Genomic DNA, 15,547 nt, shown 5'->3' on the forward strand with positions numbered 1-15,547 from the left:
GCGGCTGGTCCCGCCCCCGGCAGCAGGAAGCGGGTTGGGGCCGGGGCCGGAGCCCGAGGCTGCGCTGTAGCGGCTGTCACCGGGCAACCTAGGCCAGCGCTAGGGGACAGCACGGGCCGGGGCTGCCCGGCACCCCCCTGCCGCGTCTGGCCTGTCACAGGGCCTGGCCCGGCGCCATCGCTCCGCCTGGCCTCACGTGAGAACGGCCTGAGCCAGCTGCTCGGCCCCGGGGCTCTGCGGGGCGGCCAGCCCGGAGATCTGTGCAGGGCAGGCCCCTCGCCGGCTTAGCGCCCGGCCCTGTGTTTCCCACCCTACCGGCCACAGCCTCTCTCGGCTGCCCTGCGGTGTGTAGGCCTCGGCAGCCATCGGCGTGAGGACCCCACCCTCTGGGCTAGGAGATGATAAACTAGGCAGCCGGGCGGCTGTGGGAGCAGAGGATTGACTAGGGCCATACCAGGCTCCATAATCACTCGGCTATCCAGAGATCCTTGCCAAGTTTTGCCAAGAGTCCCCTTCCTCTCCCTTGTTCCCACCCCATCATGCTATTGTGGGATTCCAGAGCTGATCTCCAAACCAAACTCCGGTTACTAAAAGATCTGTCTTGGCATGGCCTCTTTTGGACCCATTTTGGCAGGGGGGATGGACTCTGTTGTACTCAGAGATAGTGGGTGAGGTAATAGTTTTATTGGCCCAACTTCGGTTGGTGAGAGAGACAAGTTTCTGAGCCACACAAAGCTCTTCGTGTCTAGCCACAGCTCACCCAGCCTGCCTCCTGGGGATGGGAGCAGCCGTGCCTCTGTTGCATCAGTTGCCTGAGCTGGCTACACCTGTGTGTGACCTTGCCCTGGAACCTGGCTCTGTGCTGAAGACTTGAAGAAGAGCTCCTGAAAGCTTGTTTCTCTCACCAGCAGAAGTTGGTCCAATAAAAGATATTACCTCCGCCACTTTGTCTTTATAATATCCTGAGACTGACATGACTACAACTACTCTATTGTACTAGGACTGTTCCATTTTGAACTACCATGATCATGGGCCCTGATTCTGAACCCAGAGGATGGGAGACAAAGGTGGTTTACCCCACTAGGATACTGGGTCTGCCAGTATGGCCAGTGGCATAAACTAGAGTCGGCCGAGGGGCTGTTCTAATGTACACCTGAGCTGCAAAAGTCCACACAGAACCATCCAGCAGCATAGCTAGAGCCCTCCAACCCACCACAGCCCTCCACCAATATGCCTTGCTAGCCCTGGGCACACCCTGTGGCTGGAGACTCTGAGGAAAGAAGGCTGTGAAGCACATGGGAGAATTCTGCATTATATTTTATAAATATTGTTGTGTATCTCTGTTTGCTTGAGCACTGTGGTGTGGCTCTATGAAACTAAATATGGTAACCCTAATGGAGGGAAGTGTATAGCAGGGGGCAAACTGAGTTGGACATGCTGAGGACATGGTTTGTAAATGGGGGTACTGTAACCTGATACCTGGTGAACTGGTCTAAGAGTGGGTGTGACTTGCAGGATTCTACCCTGAGAAGTACAGGCATGGGCTTGTCACTCAGGAGGAGTGCTCATGGAGATACACAAAAATTTTGGTCGATGTAAGTTACGTCAGCATACAGCAGCCAAAGTATGTATTGCTCAGGCGTGTACATACATGGCTGCTTGCATTGGTATTACGTGTACTCACCTGGAATGCTTGGGTTGATGCAAAGTGCAGTATACAATGAGTAGGTATCCCAGTGTGCAATGTGCCATCATCTGGTGTAGTGCCTTGTGGGAACTTTTTGCAGTGCAATGTGGGATAGAAATGGACTTGCTCAGGCATCTGTGGAACCTAGGGATCAATTTCCCAGCATGCAACTTTCTCCATCTCATAATGCCATCCATATCCCATAATTTATGTACCTTTTAAAAAAAAAATCCCACAAATCTAGGTGGCACTTTTTGCTGGATGCCATCCCTCACAGAAGCATGGAACCCTAGAGTACTACACTATTATCATGACATGAACATTGCAAATACAAGATGCACGATTCCACTAGTAATAACATAAGAATAGGGGACATGACAATTTCTTTGAGGACAGTTTGCTGAGGGACATAGCAAAAAAATTCAAGCTTGTTAGTGGCATTCACAAAGCAGCTGCAGACAGTAGAGTGCTGCTTCTGGGCCTGCGAAACAAGCACTAACGGGGATTGCATTGTAATGCAGGTTTGGGACGATAAGTACTAGGGTTACCATATTTCAACAAGCAAAAAAGAGGACGGGAGGAGCCCCGCCCCTGCCCCTCCCACTTCCCGCCCCCCCAGAACCCCCAACCCTCCCCCCGTTCCTTGTCCCCTGACTGCCCCCTCCTGGGACCCCTGCCCCTAACTGCCCCCCGGGACTCCACTCCCTATCTAAGCCTCCTTGCCTCTTGTCCCCTGACTGCCCCAACCCTTATCCACACCCCCACCCCCAGACAGACCCCTGGGACTCCCACGCCCCATCCAACCACTCCCCACCCCCTGACAGCCCCCCCCAGAACTCCCAACCCATCTAAACCCCTCTGCTCCCTGTCCCCTGACTGCTCCGATCCCTCTCCACGCTCCTGCCCCCTGACAGCCCCCCCAGAACTCCCAACCCATCTAAACCCCTCTGCTCCCTGTCCCCTGACTGCTCCGATCCCTCTCCCCACTCCTGCCCCCTGACAGCTCCCCCCCAGAACTCCCAGCCCCCTACCCCCCGCTCCTTGTCCCCTGACTGCCCCCTCCTGGGACCCCTGCTCCTAACTGCCCTCCAGAACCCCACCCCCTACCTAAGACTCCCTGTTCCTTGTCCCCTAACTGCCCCCTCCTAAGACCCCCCCCCAACTGCCCCCCAGGACCCTACCCCCTACCTGTACCCTGACTGCCCAAAACTTTCTCCACTCCCCTCCAAAAGCCCCCACCCGTTTCTTGACTGCCCCATCCAGAACCTCCCTGTCCCTTCTCCTGCCCCCCCTTACCCTGCTGCTCAGAACAGGGTGTTGGGCTCTGTGCCAGCCGGACACATGGCTGAGCTCCCCAGCACAACACAAAACCCGGTCCCTGGCCCTGCACAGGGCTGCCGGAGCGGACTGCAGGAGGAGGAGCTGCCGGCCGGCTCAGAATGCAGGGAGGGGGGAGTGGGAGGAGGAAGCTGCTCCGGAGTCCAGCCCGGGACTTTCCTGCAGCCCTCCCAGCCGCTCGCTCTGCTCTGCCAGGGGAGGGGGAAATCCCGGACATTGTGAGTGCTTTACAAATTCCCCCCGGACGCTATTTTTAGCACACAAAAGGAGGACATGTCTGGGTAAATCCGGACGAATGGTAACCCTATAAGTACTGGCTGCAAAACTTTCAGTTGTGAAACGCCACTTTTCTGGATCTTTGTGCCAAGCTTGCCCCAACCCTCCAGTGCAGGGAAAATGTAATGAGAGCTGCATTGACGGTGAAGAAGCAAGCGGTGATCACACGCTGAAAGTGTGGGAAATTATTTTGGAGTTGGAAAATCCACACTGGTGGCCATTCTCATGCAAATTTGCAAGGCAATCATCTTCTGCTATGCAGGAGTGTGACTCTCAACAATGTGCAGGGCATAGTGGATGGATTTGCAGCAACCGAGTTCCTGAACTGCATGTGGCGATAGAGGGCAGGCACCTCCCTATTTGGGCGGCAGGCACCTCCCTATTTGGGCACCAGCCCATCTTACCACCAACTACCTCAACTGAAAGGGCTACTTTTCTATGGCTATGCAAACACAGGTGGATCACTGGGGACACTTCACTAATATTAATATGGGCTGGTCAGGGAAAGCATAGGACAGTCACAGCTTTAAGATCACTGGACTGTTCAGAAAGCTGCAAGCAAGGGACATCTTTTCTGATCATTTACCACTTGAAATTGAAAAGCCAATAGTCCTGGGGGACCCAGCCATCCCCCATTCATGAAACCATACACTGGTTTGAGTACTGGCTCTGCAGGTACAGAATGACAGTTTAATGTGCTTTTGGTAGATTGAAGGGACACTAACTCTTTATCACTAAAAGAACAGGAGTACTTGTGGCACCTTAGAGATGCATCCGAAGAAGTGGGCTGTAGTCCACGAAAGCTTATGCTCTAATAAATTTGTTAGTCTCTAAGGTGCCACAAGTACTCCTGTTCTTTTTGCGGATACAGACTAACACGGCTGCTACTCTGAAACCTGTCTTTATCACTAGATAGGATTTCAGTAAGAAAAATATGCTAATGGTTATAGCTGCCTGTGTTGTGCTGCATAATATGTGTGAGGCAAAGCGGGGAGAGCTGCTACGAGGATGGATGATGGTGGAGAGTCTGTCTGCTGACATTGAACAACAAAACACGAGGGCTCTGGAGCTATGCATTTGAGGGAAGCTTTAAAAGAGCACCAGAACTTCGGGTGCTTACAGTTATAACTATTACTGTGTGTTTTAGTGAAGCTATGAATTATGTGGTGCTTTCTGTACATTTATAAATATGACTGGGTGTTTTCCTGACCTTTTTATTTCTGCACAAGCATTGTGTGCTTTGAGTACCGCTATGCATTCAACAGTGTGTTGCAAGCTAATAAAAATAATTTTATTTTTTAACAATAGAAATTTATCAAGTGGCAAAACCAGGGCAAAAGAAAAACGTGCAAAAGGCAATGCAACACAAACTTTTAACAGAGTTACAGAACTTAAAAATTGGAAAGGCAGCAAACATTTCTGTCCATATCAGTCCACAAATGTAGTGCCTTGTAGCTACACATACACCTGCCATGGTTCTCACAGGTCAGTGTTTATGAAGTGATGGTTTTCCTTGCTGTCCCCTGGTGTGGAGTGTTAGGGATATTTATGTGCACTGTGATGTCACCTGGTATGTTGGGAGGGGTAATGAACTGCTACCATGGAGTTCTTTGAGGACTGTAAAGGGTGGAGAGTCTGATTTTTAAACCAATAGGTCAACCAGGGTCTGCAACATTTGGGCTTGGTGCCTGAGAAGACCCATTATATCCTGGTACATCTCCCTGTCCTTTTCCTACTGGGACCCCTGAGCCTTTCTCAATGCTGTCGATCATATTGGTCCTCCAGGTCCTTCATTCAAGGTCTGATGCAGCACTGGCTTGCAGGATCTTGCAGAACATGCCCTCCTTTGTCATCTTCTTTCTTTGCCTCACCAGGGTCTTGCATTCCACAGATGTGGAGGGGGCACCCTTCAAGACTGCAAAGGCAGCAGCTGCTGATAAAAATAGACAGATGGATCATTGGAAAAATGATCAATGGAAAGAGAAAAATAACTTTCAAAACTCCCTTCCTTTATTCCCATAACAACTTCTAATAAGACATGCTTGTTGACACTTCAGCTTTGGAGCACCTCAGCACAGCATCGCTCTCTAGTCCCAGCCATGGTGCCCATTTGAGGGGGCAGAAAGAAATTTTGGCTGCATGAAACAATAAAATTGCAGTCCCTATTCCACGGGTGCAAGTGTAGGGCAACGGCACTGAACATTTAAACTATTTTCCACAGTCAGGGCTGGTTTTAACTGATATCCAGGCATCCTAGAAATTTGTTTGCCACGGAAAAGTGCGGAATTTGCATTTTTATAGAGAATCTTTAGTTTTTATAATTTTTGAAAAATAAAAACATATTTTTAACTAAATTTTACTAAATTTTTTGAAAAATAAACATATATTAACTAAATTTTACTGAAAGTACCAGTGTCACTTATTGCAATGCGTGCAATCTCCCCCTCTTGTGGTTGATTTTTGAATGTGTTTTAAATTTACATAGCTAAACATATTCCAATAAACTGCTTCCGGCGTATAGGGGTTTTTGTGTTTTAATGCATCTCAAAGTTCACTTCAGCCTCCAGATGTTAATAATTAAAGTTATGAAAAGGTGCCAAAAATTTAAAATCACCCCTAAAGACCATGTCACTGAGTTTGGCAAGGTTCTGTACTGTATGCAGCAAGGCTGTAGATTATGTTTGAAGGCCGACAATTGCAAGTCTATTAATTTGATTATAATAATTGATGGCACTGGTAGGCTTTGAACTTGCTTAAAAATTGTAAATATATCAATAACGCTTTGTGTTCAACTGATACCTATATATATTGTGGCTAGGGAAACTAAAATTTAGCGTTCCATTTTAATCATGGAAAAACATGGATTTTTATGGTTGGGCTGTTTTTTTTAGAATTTTGATTTTTTTTATCCTTGTAAACTAGGATAACTCATGATATCTTACTCCTAAGGGTAATAGAGGAACAGAGAGCATAGCTGCTACTGGCCTCCCAAAGCCACATGTGTCCACGTGCCACTAGCTTGTTTACTGCAATGGTGCCTGCCGAAGATATTGTAAAGTGGCATGGTAAAGTGTCCTGTGGCAGAGGAAGAAATAAGGCAACCATGCCTAGAAACCTTTAAGAGAATTTACAGAGTATCTCCATGAAAGTTTCACTGAGATCTCTCAGGAAGATAAAAGGGGCATCACTATGTACATAAACAAACTGCTCCTTATTTCCCTTCCCCCTGCCTTACCCAATAGGGAAGTAGATACCTATTCTACCTCTTCTTGTATGAGCAAAACAATTAAAAGCAGATACCACTGCTTGTGAACTTGGGGATGGGCCAGGCACCATCTTTAAATTTAAATTTGCCAAGGAAAATTGTATGTACACACTTATCAAAAGTCCCTTCCCCTTCATAGGTCTCATCCATGTTTGGCTGGCTGGACTGTTGAGGGCTACCAAACAGGTCCTGGCTCATGGCATGGCTGGAGTCCCCATGTCTGCCTCCTCCCCTCTTCCTCCTTGCTGTTTAGCAGGAGTTTCTGTCTTGTGGTCCGCCAGGGTATCCACAGTATTTTGGGGGGTGCTGGTGTGGTCTCTGCCAAGAATAGTATGCAGCTTGTGGTAAAGGTAGTAGATCTGTGCTCAGCATCAGATCAATTGTTGACCTCCCTGGCCTTATGGAATGCCTGCTGCAATTCCTTCACTTTCATGCGGCATTGCTGATAGTCCCTATTGTAACCCTTCATGTACATCCCCTGTGCAATCTTTCCCTAGATGTCCACTTTTCTACAGCTGGTCCATAACTGTGCTTCCACAGCCTCTTCTCCTCACAAGTCAATATATCGCCTGTGTTCTCCAGGCAGGAGAACTGCTAGTGTGTGGAGCTGGCATGGTCAGCTGGGCAGTTGCACACAACAAGGGAGAACTGCTAGGTGCACTTGCCAAGATCGGCAATCAAGAAAAGACATTTCAAAAATGCATGGGAAATTTTAAAGGGGCATGGCTTCCCATCTCTATGACTCCTGGACAGTGGAGTTTACAATTGTGACCAGAGCAGTCACTATTACAAGGAATAAAGTGTTGTAGGACAACAGTTAGAAGACTATTAGGGTTGACCCAGGTCATGGAGTCTATACACTTGCACCGTATTGACTTTAGTAGGTTGACTATGGCTCTAACCCCTTTAGGGAAGTGGTTTTATTACACTGTTGTAATCGGGCATTTACGACAGGCTTTAGTGTAGACATATGCAAAATAAGGTCAATGCAAGATAACATACATCAGCCTAACTTTGTAGTGTAGATAGGGTGACCAGATGTCCCGATTTTATAGGGACAGTCCCGATATTTGGGGCTTTTTTTTATTATAGGCTCCTATTACCCCCCACCCAGATCCCGATTTTTCACACTTGCTGTCTGGTCAGCCTAAGTGTAGACCAGGCCTTGAGGTCTCAAACATACAGCTCGCCCTGGAACCATACGATAGGGATAGGGCTGTTATGCAAGTCCTACACTGCACAGAGAATCCTTATTGTGTTGGCTGCTTTCTGGCCTCTTGCAGCAGTGATTTGGGGTTCTAGATTTTTTGGTGTTTCATTCAGATAGTAAAGTTTACTGTGATAGGCAGTAGACAATGCTGGACACTACAGACCCAATGAAATGCTAAAAGACAAGCCAAGAGGATTAACATTAGTAAAATTATACTAATCTATACACAGACAAAAGGAAAAGGCAATTAATAAGCCTACTATCCAATAGTTTAGCCATAAATGTAGGAACCTAAGCAAAATACAAATATTTTTGCTTTTTTTTTTTAATTAAAAATGGGGTGGGGGGAGAAGTTGGCTTGGATTTAAACATTCTCTTGCAGTGTTTACAACCCCAAAATTGTTTCACTGAGTAGAGCATGTGAACCAAAAAAAATCAACCTCTTCACTTTATCACTGACCAAACGCTAGATATAGAGCATAAATGGTGAAAAGAAATGAAGTTTTTAAAATGCTGATGTTTAGTTTGATGGTGACCTTTCAGACTAAAACCAATCAGTACCGTTGGTTTAAAAGATAAAAAAAAATTAGTGTAATACCCCAAAAAATTATGTTGACAAGTAAGGAAAAGAAAAACTGTGGAACGGTCAGTAAAAAAAGGATAAAAGATAATTAAATGTTAACACTGGCAGATGTTTAACAAAAAATGTACTATTATTTTGTCAGAAGATGGCAGCAAAGATGCAAGTTTCTTCAGTGTATAAAACTAGTTGCAAGGGGGCGACCTGTTTATGACATTGGATTCAGAGAACACTATTTCTGAGATAAAAAAACAAAAACTATTGAGCTCTTGTATGATCACCTCACGCTCAGGCAGTTTAATTACCGATGGGAGAATTAATTGAGCCAGCACCTCAGTTGGTGTAAATAGTTGTAACTATTGATTTCAATGGAGTTATGATGATTATTACCAGCTGAGTGTCTGGCCTGTTTTGCCTAATGTCAAACTCACTTGAAAGTTGTGGTTGGAAAGACTGACTGGAATTAGAATGTTATTGGGTTCACATTCTGCTTAGGAGAGACTGAAAAAAGGAGCCAAGAAACAAAAAAACGGCCAGTGAAATAATAGGGAGAAAAATTGCAATGAGACTGTGAAACAGAGAGACTGGGGCAAGGGAAGTGGGAGTGATGAAATGGGGAAGAGGTAAACATTTTAATAAAAAAAAAATACCACATACCCAGGCCACCCACTTGTACTAGCCTCTTTTGGGGGATCCTTTTAGCCTAATCTGCGTAGCACAGCTTCCCTGTAGGTAGAAAAATATGTTTTAACTTTTTCATGTTTGGTTTAAATGAAATACCCTTGTAGGAGGAATAAGGATTCAAGGAAGAAAAGGTCCACAAACTCTCACTAGTTTTGCAAACAAAAACATATTTGAAAAGTTTGCAAAAAGCTGAACTCCATGAAATTCATCCATCCCTACCTAGTGTTAACAGCACGTAACTTCAGGCAGGAAGTTGGTCTTTTTCATGAGCCCTTCACTGCTGGACTGGCTGCAGAATCCACCCTGCCATTGAATTTAGTGTCAAAAATCTAGGTTTTCGTCTTTAAAATATAGAGTTTTTAATTATAGCTTCTTGCCTTTATGGTTTTGAACCTTCAAAATGGAATCTGATGCAGTGTTGTGCTCTGGAATCTGCAAATAGCCAGGAACTATAGACACCTAAACCATCTACTTCATATAACTCTTTTTCTATTATTTATTTTTATTGCTCTGTTCGGTAAAGTGGCATATATAACGTGCCCTTTTCCCCCAGAGACAATTGACAAATGCCCACATATGAAAGAGCAGAGTCCAAAGCAGGAGTGAACTAATCCAAAGGGACTGTTTCTTTTCTCCAGTTTTTGGTGAATTATCTTTGGTTGGGCTGGTTTGGTAAGGTGAAAAGCCTCTCTGAATGATGCCAGTAAGGCAGAAGAGAAAGAATAAACATAAAAGGAGCTTTAGCAATACATAAAGTACAAAAACAACATAGGAAACTGACATTTAAGCACCTGTGTGAAAATAACGTCAAGGGTCTAGTTTAAACTGGTATACATTAGGAATATTGAGAGATAAAGCCTAATCTTTCATTCTTAATTCACCTTTTTTAGTCCTCTGTATCATTAATGCAATGATCCCTTAGGGGCATTAGATAAATGGGTAATCTTGTATATTAGTAAAGGATCCAGTTTTGTTTTTACATCAATTGCAGCTTCGTAGGCAGGGTGATTATAGAATCCAGTCCTAAAGGTATTGAAACAAATTACTATAGTTTTCTATTAAAATTTACACCCAGAAACACCAGATGGAGGTTTTATTTCTGTTTTTCATTAAAAAAAAATCACTTTTGGAGATTGGTCTCAGAAATAAACCCCGTTTGTGGCTCTCATGGTGTTGTCATTATGCACTTTGAATCTTATGTTTAGACTATGGGGAGTGAGATTTAGGACTTCTGGATTTCCTCTATATTTTACTGACTCACTGTGACCTAGGCAAATCACTTAAAATGACACTCAGGTTAAAAAGTTGGTATATTTTTTTATAAAGGTCCTTAACTATGTTATTAATCCTGTTAGAATATTAAAACAAAACAATTCCAAACATGTAATTTAAATTTTCTCTCTTCTCATCCTCCCACTCCCGACCTCTCTGTCTCTGTGGCACACCCTAGTATTTCTTACCTCACTTAAAACAGCCTAACTTCTAGTGCAAACTGAACACTTTTCAGCATCACCAATCACCCTACAAAAACAAAGCTTCCCTGCACATAAATGGGGTGCAACCAATTACATTTAGTAATTTTTTTTTATCCCCAAACTGAGAGATTTTTTTCTGACCACAGTATTTGGCTCTTTATGCTTCTTCATACTGTGTAACTCAGTGCTTAAAGTTAAGAAGTGTGGTTTTATTACTGATTTTGTAGTAATGGAACTTTGTTGATTTCTGATGACCATTTCTCCCCCTCCCCCCAGATATTCTTTTTTCTGGGATGGTCTGTAAATAGATCTCTTTTCTGAGCCCCGCAAAAGGACCACAGTGGAAATGTTTAAACAGCACCAATATAAAGGAAAGGCTTGTTCCACAAGGAAATAGGGGTTCACATTTAATCCACATCTAATTCTTTATTACCAGTCCTGTACTGAAAGCACCGTCATTCAGTGGGGCCTATTAATCCTTTGGTTTTCAAGTAGGGCCTTGCTGCATGACAATGTATGCTAAACCACCATAGACTATTTCTTCATTTGAATGGTCAAAGGTAGAACATACATGGGGTGTCAGATGGGTTAATGGGAGTTGTGCTCACACATTGAGGAAAGAATAGGAGAAACTTGTATGTATAGAACTTCTGCCTCCCACACTCTTACAATTCTACATCTTGTTAGCTGGCTATCGTGAAGCAGACTAAGAGTTATAACCAGTGGAAAAAATAAAAAAATGTAACTTTAGACACTAGTAGAAAAATAAGATAATATTCACAGTTTCCACTTCTCAACATTTGTTTCAAATAGTCTAGTATATGGGGCCTATCTGATAGCAAGTTTGTGACCTCAGTTCAGTTCCAAGTGGACAAGCATTCACATCATAAAACCCCCATCATAACAGGCACTAGCTGACAGCCTTTTTGCCAGTCTTCACAGAAAGACAGGTGACTGACATGGCATGGAGTCACAGATTCCAAAGCCAGAAGGGACCATTGTGATCATCTAATCTGACCTTCTGTATAACCAGGGCCCGCTCCAGGCACCAGCTGAGCAAGCAGGTGCTTGGGGCGGCCAAGGGGAAGGGGCGGCACGTCGGGCTCTTCGGTGGCAATTCGGCAGAGGGTCCCTTAATCCCTCTTGGAGGGAAGGACCTGCTGCCAAATTGCCGCCGAAGAAGAAAGAGGCGCGATGGAGCTGCTGCGGATCACGGCTTTTTCTTTTTTTTCCCCCGCCGCTTGGGGGCGGCAAAAACCCTGGAGCCAGCCCTGTGTATAACACAGGCCATAGAACCTCCCTTGCACAGGGCTTCCTTTCAAGGAAATCCATCCAGATCAGGGTTGAGGCACAGTGGCATGGTAATATAGGGAAACTGAACACATTATGTGGATAAATACAGACTTTAGCCTCCAGAGCTGTCACTTTGGCACCTGCCATGGGCACGACTTTTCCAAAATTCTCTTTCTTTATTATGCTCACTAGGGTTAGAAATGAATTCCAGGCACTGAGAACACAGAGTCCTCTCTCTCTCAGGCGCATATGCACTTAGTATTTTTAGGGAAAACATCACTTTAAACAGCAAAGAAAGATATTGTATTCTAGGAATTAGGGTCTTTTAACCTTTTTTTTTTATTGTATTCATGTTGTTGTTCCAGACATTTCCAATTAAATATATTTTGTTTGCAATGCATGTTCTTGGATGATTTCTTAGCCATGACTCAAATGTTCTGGTGATCATCTCATGAACAGGCTTTATGATGATGTTTGATAGAAGCATTCCAATAATGTTTTTTTTTTGGGGGGGAGGGGGCAGGGAAAAAAGCTGCATTTGAGCAAACAGCATCAGAGCAATATATAACAGTTAGCTGCATTTGAGCAAACTGTTATATATTGCTCTGATGCTGTTTGCTCAAATACAGCTTTCTCCCCCGCCCCCCCCGTGAATTTTGTCTAAATGCTCACTGCCAGTTATGTAAAAAGTTTTTTTTTTTTTATTTGTGTCCTCTTTATATGGAAATATTTGAACTAAAACTTAAAAAAAATACTGAAGTTGAAAGTTATTGCAAGATCCTATAGTTCATATGTAAGGAATTTGCCCGTATCTAGTTCTAGGAAGCCCTAAAATGGGATTTTGAGTGACTTTACCATTAGCTACCACAGTAAAAGCTTTCTTATCCAGCATGTTGAGAGAATGGGGGGTGCCAGTAAGTCAAAAATTCCAGTTAACTAAGAGGGAGGGAGTTTGGGTGCAGGAGGGGTTTCGGGGTGCCAGATCCAGGCAGTGTTCACCTCGGGCAGCTCCCTGCAAGCAGCGACACGTATAGAGAGGCGCCGCCAGGCGGCTTTGCGCGCTGCCCCCACCTGCAGGTGCCACCCACGTACTGCCATTGGCCGCGGTCCCCAGCCAATGGGAGCTGCGGAGCCAGCACTCAGGGCGGGGGCAGCACATAGAGACCCTGTGGCCATTCCTCGGCCTAGGAGCATTGACCATGGCCAATGGGAGCTGTGGGGGTGGCGCCTGCGGGTAGAGGCAGTGCAGCCTGGCCACACGTCTCGGGACATGTCGCGGCTTGCGGGGAGCCGCCCGAGGTGAGCACCACCCAAATCTGGCACAACGAAACCCCTCCTGTGACCCAACCCCCTATCCCATCCTGTACCCAAACTCCTTCCCAAAGCCCGTGCCCTGCACCCCCTCCCAAAATGTCAGTTTATAGAGCTTTCCGGTTTGTGAGTGCCAGATAACACAGCTTTTCCTGTATATGGACTAGGGTAGGAGGATATCAGAGGGAGCTATGTTCAACTTTCCCAGGTCAATAAAAGGATTACCATGATTCACAGCCTGTAACAAGGGGCAAATGGATGGACTCCTACTTTCTCATGGGGAAAATAAAAACACGACTTATTTGTTCTCCTGCACAATCACTCCTTCCCCAGCTCGTTCACAGTTTGCAATAATATGGGCAATTTGTTCATCACCTTTAATATTTCTCCTCACCTCCCCTGCCAAGTGGCTTCTGTATTTACACACACACGTCTCGGTATGAAGCTCCCACTGGTCTCCCCCTTTCCATCTTCTTCCTGTTTAGAAAAGGGGAAAAAGGTGGTGGGGGGAGGGAAAGAAATACTTACTTTATTGTTGCCACTTCCAGCCTCAGAACTCTGGTCTACAAGGGGCTGCAATTTGAACTCTCACTATTAACAAATCCCAAGGACTAAATCTGCCTACAAGACCCTCACATGTCCTTGTGACCATAAAGCCTGACTATTTTAATGCCTTCTTAGCAAGGCTTTCAGAAAAGCTAACTGAGAATGCACACACACACACCTGTTTTTTGTTTTTAAATTCCACAGTGATCACTGTCACAGTTACAGGGATAGCTGCACGTCTGCCCGCTCTGAGTGCATCCCTTTGGATGTCAGCCCCCATGCCTTTACCTCTCCTGGGATGGAATCACTCGATTCTCCCACTCTTAGACCAAGCCCTGGGCTAACAGTACTTTGTATGTCGACCATGGTTACCCAGCAGATCTGGCTGGATACACTACCTGTGATTATTATGCTTGGTAGCCTGTGACCAGTGGTGAACAGAGTTTCCAGACAGCCTTCTTAAACCAAAGTATAGTCTAATCTTGAAAGTAGGACTAAAGCTGTCACCGTGACTCAGTGGGTCACAACTTAGAATACCAAATTCAGGACAAACTGCTGAGAAATAGACACACTCCAAAACTGGTGCTTATTCTTCCATAAGATATACCAAACCACAACAAAAGTAAACTTCTGTCTCACCACATTGGCTAACAAGAGGTCAGAAATGAAGCCTCCGTAGGTATTCCAGTTCTGGATTCAATACCAAGATTTAATGATGAGTGGTTATTTAAAATCAATTTAATCAAGCAAAGGATTCTTCCCAAAGGACCAGCCCAATATACAACTCAGATATTACCCAATATTCTTGCTGTTGCCAATCCTTTAGTATCTAATATCTAAAGGTTTATTTATTAAAAAAAAAAAAAAAGTGGTGAGAGTTAAAATTGATTAAAGGAATCAAATACATACAACAATTGCGGAGTTCTTGCATCAGGTTTGGAGCAGTGATGGAATAAACTGCTAGCTTAAGTCAAGTCTCTGGTTGCTTCCAAATAATGGGAAGGTCCTCAGTCCCCTACTTAGAATGCTTCCATTAATATAAGTCCATAGTCCAGAGGTTAGAGCAGGAAAGAGGCAAAATGGAAATGGTTTCAGGGCCTTTTATATAGCTTCTGCCACATGGAGGGAAAGATCTCAGTTTCAGGCACACAAGATGGAGTTCAGTCTAGTCACATGCTCTTGCATGCTTCGATGAATCATAGCAGAGGCCGTTACCCATATTCTAGCTAGAACATCCACAGGAAGGCCCATCAGGTAGAGATAAGCCTCTTCTATGGTGCATTGCGAGTTAAGTGTTTTTCAATGGGCCATTCAACTTGAACAGTCCCTTCACACTGTGCTGGCTAAACTAGATGTAGGTACCTTGTGGGTGTTATCCAGGAGCAAACATTTGAAATATAGGTACATAGTCAATATTCATAACTCCTGATACAAAAATGATGTATGCAAATAGGATAATCATATTCAGCAAACCATAACTTTTCCATTGACACCTTACAGGACATACTTCATACAAGATTTGTTGCAATCGTATAACAGTGGTAGCAACAATCATATAACATCACAAAAGCATAAGGATTTTTAAAGAGAGAATGGATATTAATACAGAAAGTGGTCTACACATATGTCTATCTTACCTCAAGTCCTACCATCCTTGGATAGAGACCCTACACGGGCCTCACTTTTCCAGCGACCCCTCACCTCTGGGGTCTGGTTGTCAGTCTATTTCCCCTATCTTTCCTTCTGCTTGAGGGAGTGTAACCTTTTAAATCTAGACAGGGTCTTTGTTCTCAGGTGTTCACAAGCTTGGATACCCCCTTGACAAACTAATCCAGGGAGCTCAGCAGAGGGACAGAGGCTCTTGCATTGTTGCTTCAGTGTG

At 44.8% G+C, this 15,547-nt stretch overlaps 1 long non-coding RNA gene across 5 annotated transcripts in view; it reads right to left on the reverse strand.

Moving 5' to 3' along the window:
- Nucleotides 1–6,688: 6,688 nt before the first annotated feature.
- Nucleotides 6,689–15,547, reverse strand: part of LOC128839022 (uncharacterized) — a 35,932-nt gene continuing 27,073 nt past the window's right edge. For 4 of the 5 annotated variants that reach the window (XR_008445350.1, XR_008445349.1, XR_008445351.1 and 1 more), the window contains 3 exons: nt 13,514–13,596; nt 9,014–9,082; nt 6,689–6,884 (listed from right to left, as the gene is read on the reverse strand). This is a non-coding gene — a long non-coding RNA (uncharacterized LOC128839022). Of the gene's footprint in view, nt 6,885–9,013; nt 9,083–13,494; nt 13,597–15,547 lie in introns of all 5 variants that reach the window. The other variant, XR_008445352.1, reaches the window with a different exon arrangement.

This window comes from Malaclemys terrapin, chromosome 6 (assembly GCF_027887155.1).
Source record: "Malaclemys terrapin pileata isolate rMalTer1 chromosome 6, rMalTer1.hap1, whole genome shotgun sequence".
Classification (NCBI taxonomy): domain Eukaryota; kingdom Metazoa; phylum Chordata; order Testudines; family Emydidae; genus Malaclemys; species Malaclemys terrapin.